This window comes from Protobothrops mucrosquamatus, unplaced genomic scaffold (genome assembly GCF_001527695.2).
Source record: "Protobothrops mucrosquamatus isolate PMUCROS unplaced genomic scaffold, P.Mucros_1.0 scaffold789, whole genome shotgun sequence".
Taxonomy (NCBI): domain Eukaryota; kingdom Metazoa; phylum Chordata; class Lepidosauria; order Squamata; family Viperidae; genus Protobothrops; species Protobothrops mucrosquamatus.
This window is the reverse complement of record NW_015387056.1, coordinates 187,112-196,010: the sequence shown is the minus strand read 5'-3', so window position 1 is coordinate 196,010 and position 8,899 is coordinate 187,112.

Sequence of the window (8,899 nt, the reverse complement as noted above, 5' to 3'; positions counted from 1 at the left end):
CTGGTGTGTATGTTATTATTGTGAAAGAACAAGGAACCTGAATGCATGTATGTCTATTGGAACTTAACCAGCAGATATTGTTCCAATTTCCTTCCCTCAAACATGTAAGTTACCTGTGATGGAATATAAACATTACCCTACAAGCCTTTATAGAAAAGTCATACGGTGTGCTTGAATATTGTACTGTAGCTTCTTGCGATTTCTACGTGGCACTGATATACCTTGAAATCCAGTTCTGTGTTCTTCATATCCTGTTGTTCAGCAAGCTATATTAATTCCAATTGTGGACTTGGTTTGGTCTAGGATGATCACAGTTTCCCTGTTGAAACTATGGTTTAGTCTGTTCATATGTTTTGAAATTAAAGAATTTTCATCATGTCTTCTGGTGTTCAGGTATGCATTCTGCCAGTCTTATATCTGAATCTTTTCTCAGAATGTTTGTCAGATTTTTTTTGTCAATCTTTTGACAAATCTTTGTCAATCCTTTTTGTCAGAATATCTGTCAGTCTTCTGCTTTTTTATCAGGCAGAAAACTGGCAGAACAGATTCATAAACACCAATTAGCAGACAGACCAACGATTAAGTAAACTATATCCCAATCAAGGAAGTGCCAAACAAGCCAACAGTAAATAGCCCAACCAAAGAAACTCTGAGACCACTCCCATCAACAATGACAGGGGAAGCCACTAGACTATAAACTGAGAGCAAACCCCACTCCTTACTATCATTGATGATGTTGCCTAGTTTGATTATGTAACATCTGCAAGAAAACAACCAAACTCAAAGAGTACCCATAACCCCTCATTTCAACCCTGAGCTACAAATATTCTTTTTACTGGAGCCATGTTTTTCTTCAAGGAGACAATCTGCATTCTGAAAACAATGGGATCCTCTCAGGATTATGATATATTGATTAAAAAGTCTGGTTTTAAGGTTGAGATAAAAGGTGAAATATTTGGGGTTTATGTTGACAAATACAAATATAAAATTGTTTCAAAATAATTACGTACCTCTCTGGAATGATATTAAAAAGGATTTACAAAGATGGGACAAATTACATTTATCACTACTGGGCAGAATTTCTGTAATTAAGATGAATGTTTTACCAAAGATGCTCTTTTTGTTTCAGATAATACCAATACTTGCAACTGATACTCCATTTAAACAATGGCAGAGGGATATTTCCAAGTTTATATGGCAAGGGAAGAAACCAAGAATTAGATATAAGTTACTGCAAAGTGCTAGGGAAAGAGGGGGTTTGGATTTCCCAGATTTGAAATTGTATTTTGATGCATGTTGTTTGGGTGAACCTCCAGAACAAGAGACTACTTGATTTGGAAGGTCATGAATTAAGGTTTGAATTCTATAGTTATTTATGGTATGACACAGTTAAAGTAAATGTTGATTTCAACAATCATTATATTAGATGTGCCATATTAAGAGTTTGGAATAAACATAAAAGAAGGTTTTTTATGAAGTTGTCTCTTTGGATGTCCCCCCAAGAAACTTTTTTTAGAAAAGAAATGGTGAGGCTAGACTGATGGACATATGGTAAAATAATATCTTTTAATTTTGGTGACCCTACCCTCAAATCAAAGGGATAGTTAGAATTAGAAGGTCATGTCTGCCATCGGTCTACATACTTACAAATGAAAGAAAGATTCAAACTGGATAAAAAGAGTCATGGGTTTGATTTTGTTAAAATGAATTGGAAATTTTATTATATGGTAGTGATGACCATATTATTGCTAAGGTTTACAAAACATTATTGAAATTGAATTTGGAAAGTGAACATGTAAAATACTGTATGATTCAGTGGGCAAGGAACTTTGGGTATTATGTGATGCTTGAACAAAGGAAGAATATGTGCTTAAAATTCATACTAAATTATAACTTAAACGAAAACTTTTATAAGATGATATATCGCTGGTATTTAATATCAAATAAGTTATCTAGAATGTATAAAGGTATCTCAAATGAATGTTGGAAATGTAAATGTAAAGAAGTGACTTTTTATCATTTGTGGTGGACATGTGATAAAGGAAAGAAATATTGGAGTAGGATTCATATTCTAATGCAGAAAATTCTTAAAGTGAATATAAAGATAAAACCAGAAACTTTTCTTCTAGGTCTAATGAAAAAAGTCTTGGGAAAAAAATTGGAACTCTGATTTTATATATGTTGATGGCAGCAAGACTACTCTGTGCACAAAAATGGAAGGATGTTTTGATTCTGACCATGGACAAATGGCTACAAAAGTTGATGGAATTAGCAGAGATGGCTAAATTGACTGTTTTGATAAAAGAAAAGAATTATAAGTACTTTCTGCTTGTGGTGGGAAAAAAATAATACTTTGATTTTGGATTTTACTGATTAGATTGATTTGTTGATATAGAAATGGCTAATTCATACTATTAAGAAATGTAAAAAGTTGAGATTTGATCTTAATGTCTTATTTTACTGCAACAGAAGGAGTCAGAAGTCAATGCCTTTTTTCTCCCCCCCCCCCATTTTCCACACTTCTCTTTTCCCTTTTCCTTCCCTTTGTTCCCTACTATTTGCTTTTATATTGTCATATTTTATAAGTGAATAAAAAATAAAAACATTTTTTAAAAACAATGTGATTTTCTTCATCAAAGTGCTGAGAATATGTAGCTTGCCCAACTGGGACACTCTGAACCACTTTTAGATCTTTTCTGGCAGTTCTACTAGTTGAAGTGGTGGTAAAACATTCCAATCCTTTCTTAATAACATTTAAGGATTGAAAGAGAGTAAGTGATATGCTTCATCTGGAAGCATATCTTCCCATTATTTTGTGAAATATGAACTATGCCTGTGCATACACAATATTTAATACTTGTTCCAACTGACCCCTCATCTACAGTATGAGCTATTCCAATCTGGTCATGATTTGGCACACTTTGAATGCTGTCATCAACAAAATCCTCCTCCTTCTTCTTAGTCTTGTACCACATTAAATACGAAGAGAAACTTCAAAATGACAATATAATTAAATTACTCTAGAATCCTGGCTATCTACTACTTTTCAGAACTGAAGTTAAATACAGTGCCAATTCAATTTCCTTAAACACTCGACAGCACCTATTTTCTCTGAGATTTCTTGCTAACAGTCTTTCAGTCACGTTAAGTGCTGAAAAGTGCACAAAGTTGTATTTTATTGTAAGGGCCTAATTGAGCTGTCTGGACTAAGGTAGCAGAATGTTATAAAAATATTTATTATATAAACCCACTTCATCTGAAACTAGGATAAGAGCATTTTTGTAATTTATCCCTGCTTTTAAAAAAGGGGACTTTTTATCGCCTCTCGTTTTGGTGAATTATGTTTATAGAGATCCTCCACTTAAAGGAATATGGTTTGGCTCCAGCCAAAACATGAAAGGTGTCCCAATATTTCCTAACTGATTCTCATATCTTGGTGAACCCCCATACAATAAAAGCAAACTTGTCTCTTTTATTTACAACCTGTTTCTTTCTTTTCTGTACCATCACAGCCAAATTATGAGTCCAGCAACTTTGATTTAAAACCTTCTTAATTTAATCTGTGTTCCATCTCACATTCATTTTGTTGGATTTTATATCTTTTAAAGCCTTATTCAAATGTTCTTGAATAAGTATTATAAATTTCTCCCTTTGCAACAAAGTTGCATATTTATGGAATTAAAAATGGGCTTTCTCAAAGCAATGCATTATCAAATATCTTAAATATTATTATTAAACAAATCTCTAAAATTATAAACCAAATGATAGATTTTTCAATTTAAAATATTAGGTCAATTAAAATAAAAACTGAAAACAGCAAAGACCAAACTATTTATCTTGCAAGGCTGTAAATAAAGTCAAGTCAAATTCAAGACCTAGACACTGTATGTCCATGTACTTTTTCCAAAAATTAGTACAAAAGTAGTTTGCCATTACCTTTCTCCAGGGCTGTTTCATGGAATATTCTAATTATCTCTATCCAAGCATTAATAAGGTCCATTTAGGGATTTTTTTCCAAGATTAGCAAAGATTATCTAGGTAGTGAAAAACAAATACAGCATTATGAAATAAAATGGAACTTGAGGAACTAAAGAGTGTTAGGTGGTGCTAAATATATAATGCCTCTGTAAAGTTAACATAGTGAAGTTAGAGAAAACCAAAAAATTCTTTCCTTTTCAGTATTGGGCAGCTGTGAAGCCAAAGCAAATCTTTTATTGTAGAATCAAGGTGCACAGCCTTCATAAATTGATGCCAATACAAATTGACCTCTGTGGTGTATGGCTAATTTTTGCACTATGAGTCAAGCACTCAAAAGGTTGGATAATCAAGCAATCTAAGATTATTGCATAGAATTGTCTTCTGTTTTTTTTTAATCCAGGTTTCTGTCCCTGGAGAAAAGTGAATTATGCATTATGCTTTCCCACATACCACATATTAAGATATATTACTACGATTCTGACCCTTTGAGTATATGGCTGCCACATTCAGCCAAAATAAAAAGAAGTACTGTACCTTGTAGAGCTGACTAATCTTCCTAGACTTTAATGACAACTGAGCCAACTGAATAAACATTTTAATGATCATGTAGACAAATTTCTCACCATTGTTTGTATATGTGAGGAATTCCACTTCATCAAACAATTCCCAGTTGCTTTAATTTATAAATACTGAAAGTTGTGTTTCTAATGTATCTGGAAAATATTAGATTGATGTAAAAAGTCAAGGCTCCAGATTTCCAAAAATGTACCTTTACCTTTACTTTACAGCACAATACTATTTCAGGAGACAGCCATTGGCCCTTTTAGGGAACCTTGTTACCTTACACTGATACTAAAAAATGTGCTAAGAAAAGCCAATAGATGAATTATGTGGGTTGTAGGAAGTTTCATTATGTTTAGAAAAGGATTGCATTCTATAAGACTAGAATAATACTGTTCGGTGAAATGATTTGTCTCTCAAATCAAAGCTATGGCAGGACAACACATAGGATTACAACTGTAAGTGAGACAGAAGACGATCAATTCAATCATGCAATGTTCTCATTTTGTTAACAAGACTTGTGCTACTCACCATATCTTTCTTCTGTGAATGTTTTCTCTATTAATACCTAGCTCACCTTGCTCTATTTCTTTTTCCTAAAATAACATCTCATTAAGATTCAACATCCACACTAGACTTACACTTTGATTGACTGAATTTTCCCCTTCTGTCCATACTTGGCAGGCATTTAATAGTAATTAAAGATTTCTTGACTATGTTCAATGGGTATTCAGATAATCAACAAGCAATGACTTTGATTGATAGTCACTGTCAGGCATGCTGAAAGATGAGACCTTTGAATAGATTTGCTTGAAAAAGCTTTCTCATGTAAAAAAAATATGCTCTGACTGGACTGAAAACAAATTCTCTCCATATGCCAATGATACCAAAAAGAAGGACAGACTAGAAAAGATTTGCTGCAGCCTTCAAAATTTCTTTATGATCCCATTTCGCCCCAGGGTGTCTCTTCTTTTCTGTGTTATCCTTGGCTCCTTAGTGGTATGACATTTCAAATAGATATCCACAGCAATAAAACTAACACCGAAGCAGCCTTGGCTGCTTAGGAATTAAGACAGAATGTGAATCCTGTGGGTTTTGAAATAATGAGAAGAGATGGCAAAACCAACAGTGGTAGTAAAAGGGCAGGAGCAGTTAAAGAGTCTCCATGGGTCATCTCTGGAAAACATATTATTTCTGTATACATTCACTTGATTTAGCGTCTGCTACATAAGGACTATAGTACTCCAAAAGCTAATAAATCATTGGTCTGGGTGACAACTTGAGCACCTGTGCTTTATCATACAGCAGGGAACCTTGTAAATTACCCAGAGAAGCAACTGGTGGCCATATAGCATGTCTGGAAGAATCATTCAGCACTCATCCTGACACAGTGATTAACTTCATTCCCTTTTCAATACCATATAAAACAAAGATGACAAGAAAATGTACAGTATTGTTATGATTAATACATAGAACTGACTTTAGGATCATGTACTTGCTGATGGTGTCCCTGAAAATAAGGGAAAATGTGTACCTGCTACTTCCACCAACTACATATTAATATAGAACTCTGGGCTATGAATATATGTGGCATTATTAGAGTCACTATAATTTGTCCTGCCTTCTGATTGCTTAGTATTATGTGCTTTTGTGGAGAAAATGTTATAGACCAACCGTCTCAGGAAAGGTAATGACTAAAGATAATATTTGTCCCTCCTAAGAAAAGCTATCTCATCTTCCAACATTCCAAAATTTCTAGTAATAGCCATTCTGGCTGGGAAATTCCATAAAATCTAAACCTGTAGAGGGTGCCCATTACAAATATCTGCTATGAGGCTTTTCTTCCAAGTTATACTAGAATAACAACTGGAGGATGAAAAGTCCATATTTATAGAATGTAGATATTAATTTAAATATAGAGTAGTTTCAGAACTCAGTAATGGAACCAAACAATGTAGAGCAGGGGTGTCAAACTCGCAATGTCATGTGACGTGTCGCGACATATCGAGACTTTTTTGCCATTGCCAGCAATGTGGTGGGTGCAGTTTTGCTATGATGCATCCGGCCCGTGGGCCGGCAGTTTGACACCCCTGATGTAGAGTATAGATTACTTTTCCTGAAACTATTGGATATATATTTCCCAGACCAAACACATAAGAAGTACTTCTTACTTATTAATGGCTACATGAAGTCATGTAGTTTGCAGTAATATAAATCCCAGGAATGATTTAAATATTAATATTTAACCTTTAGGTTGGTGTTTAGAACAAACAAGTTTCAACTTGAGGGAGGAGGATTACACGACAGAGTTATTTAATTAATAAATTGGGCTCTGCATCGTGACTATGCTGAAAAAATGTTTCAATAAATAAAATGCAACTTATATGTTATTATTCAGAAATAATAATATTATTCTTTTACATGTTTATTTTACATATTTCTTGGAAACACGAGTAACTTGTTAAAGACTGGCCATTTCTATTTCAGCTTTTTTTAAAAAACTTCTTTCCTTCTCCAAAAATACAATTTTACTTTTTCATCTTGTTATATTTTTATGGCATGAACAAGGTTCAGAAGATTAGTACTTCAGCTTTCTGAAAATTGCAAGTAATTTCAAGAAAAACCATAATGCTTTCATTTTAAAGCATTTTAGTGCCCTGTAGTTTAATTGGCAGTCCATTCCATATGCTTTCAGATTTTCAACTTACTGCTAGATTCACAAAATGGTTGGTCACAGGTGAAACAATACCAAATGCAATTGCTGAGAGAACTGATGCTCAAAACATTATCTAACAATCCAAATACATCATGGGTACAAGAAAGAAAATGAAGGAACTCAATCAAGAAGACCAACCACTCCAATATTTTCAAAGCACAAGTATGAAAGCTCAGAAGAATAGAAACATTCATTGGTGAAACAAGCTTTTTATTATTTTTTTAAAAATGATATTTGAGAAGGAAAGGAGGAGAAAAAAAATCTATGAAACATTACCTGTTGGGGGAATGTGTGAAATGCTTTTAAAATCACATTTTTTTTGTGCCATGTGATAGGAAGTAATCCATGTCTGAACATAGTGATACTACACCACATAAATAACTGATGAAATACAATTGAGATTTCATAAAAATAAAATTAAAGTTCACAAGCTTGTCTTTTAAAAGCTGATTATGATTAGAGATTTGTGATGATAATACTTTAGGTTTAAGATTCAAATGAGAGACCTTATGTCTTTTTATTTTAAAATATATACTTTTCATTGAAAATTTTAATTGCAGCAATAAATATTAATACAAATTAAACTCAGAGAAAGAATGGAAAGTAAGAAGTGCAAAGAGAGAAAAAGAAAAGAAACAGGAAAGAATGAGATAAAAATAAAATAAATATGTAAAGAATTGATTTCCAATCTTCATCACAAGTATAACCAAGTTTGGTAGCTCTTTATCCCCAACAAGGTTATAAACAGATATATTTTCTTCGCTTTTCTATAAGTTAATAAGACATTTTCAGCCCTGGTACATGTCATATTTTAACCTTGATCAAATAAACCAACTTTACATTCCTTCCTCTTACTCAGAATCAGAATCGAGCTGGAAGGGACCTTGGAGGTCTTCTAGTCCAGCCCCTGCTCAAGCAGGAGACTCTATACCATTTCAGACAAGTGGCTATCCAATCTCTTCTTAAAAACCGCCAGTAATGAAGCACCCACAACATCTGAAGGCAAGCTGTTCCACAGGTTAATTGTCCTCACTGTCAGGAAGTTTCTCCTTAATTTCAGGTTGCTTCTCTCCTTGTTTAGTTTCCATCGTTTCTTGTCTTGCCTTCTGCTGCTTTGGAAAATAAATTGACCCCCTCGTCCTTGTATCAGCCTCTCAAATATTAGAATACTGCTATCTCCTCTAGTCCTTCTTTTCTCTAGACTGGCTATACCCAAACCTGCAACCGTTCTTCATATGTTTTAGTCTCCAGGCCTTTAATTATCTTAGTTGCTCTTCTTTGCACTTTTTCCCAAAGTCTCAACATCTTTTTTGTAATGTGGTGATCAAAACTGGATGCAGTATTCCAGGTGTGGCCTTAATAAGGCTTTATATAGCTGTACTAATACTTCACATGATTTTGATTCTATGCCTCTGTTTATACAACCAAGTATTGTATTAGCTTTTTTGGCTGCTGCTGCACACTATTGGATCATATTTAACACGTAGCAGGAGCCGGATGCAGGCGATCAACGCTATATAAGGGTTTCTTCCAGACTGCTGTTTTAACACCCTGATGATGTCAGATGGTTCTGACGAAAGCTTGGCTTATTAAATTTTTTAAAAGTTTTATTCCTCTTGATGAATGTGATTTCATCGAAACGTC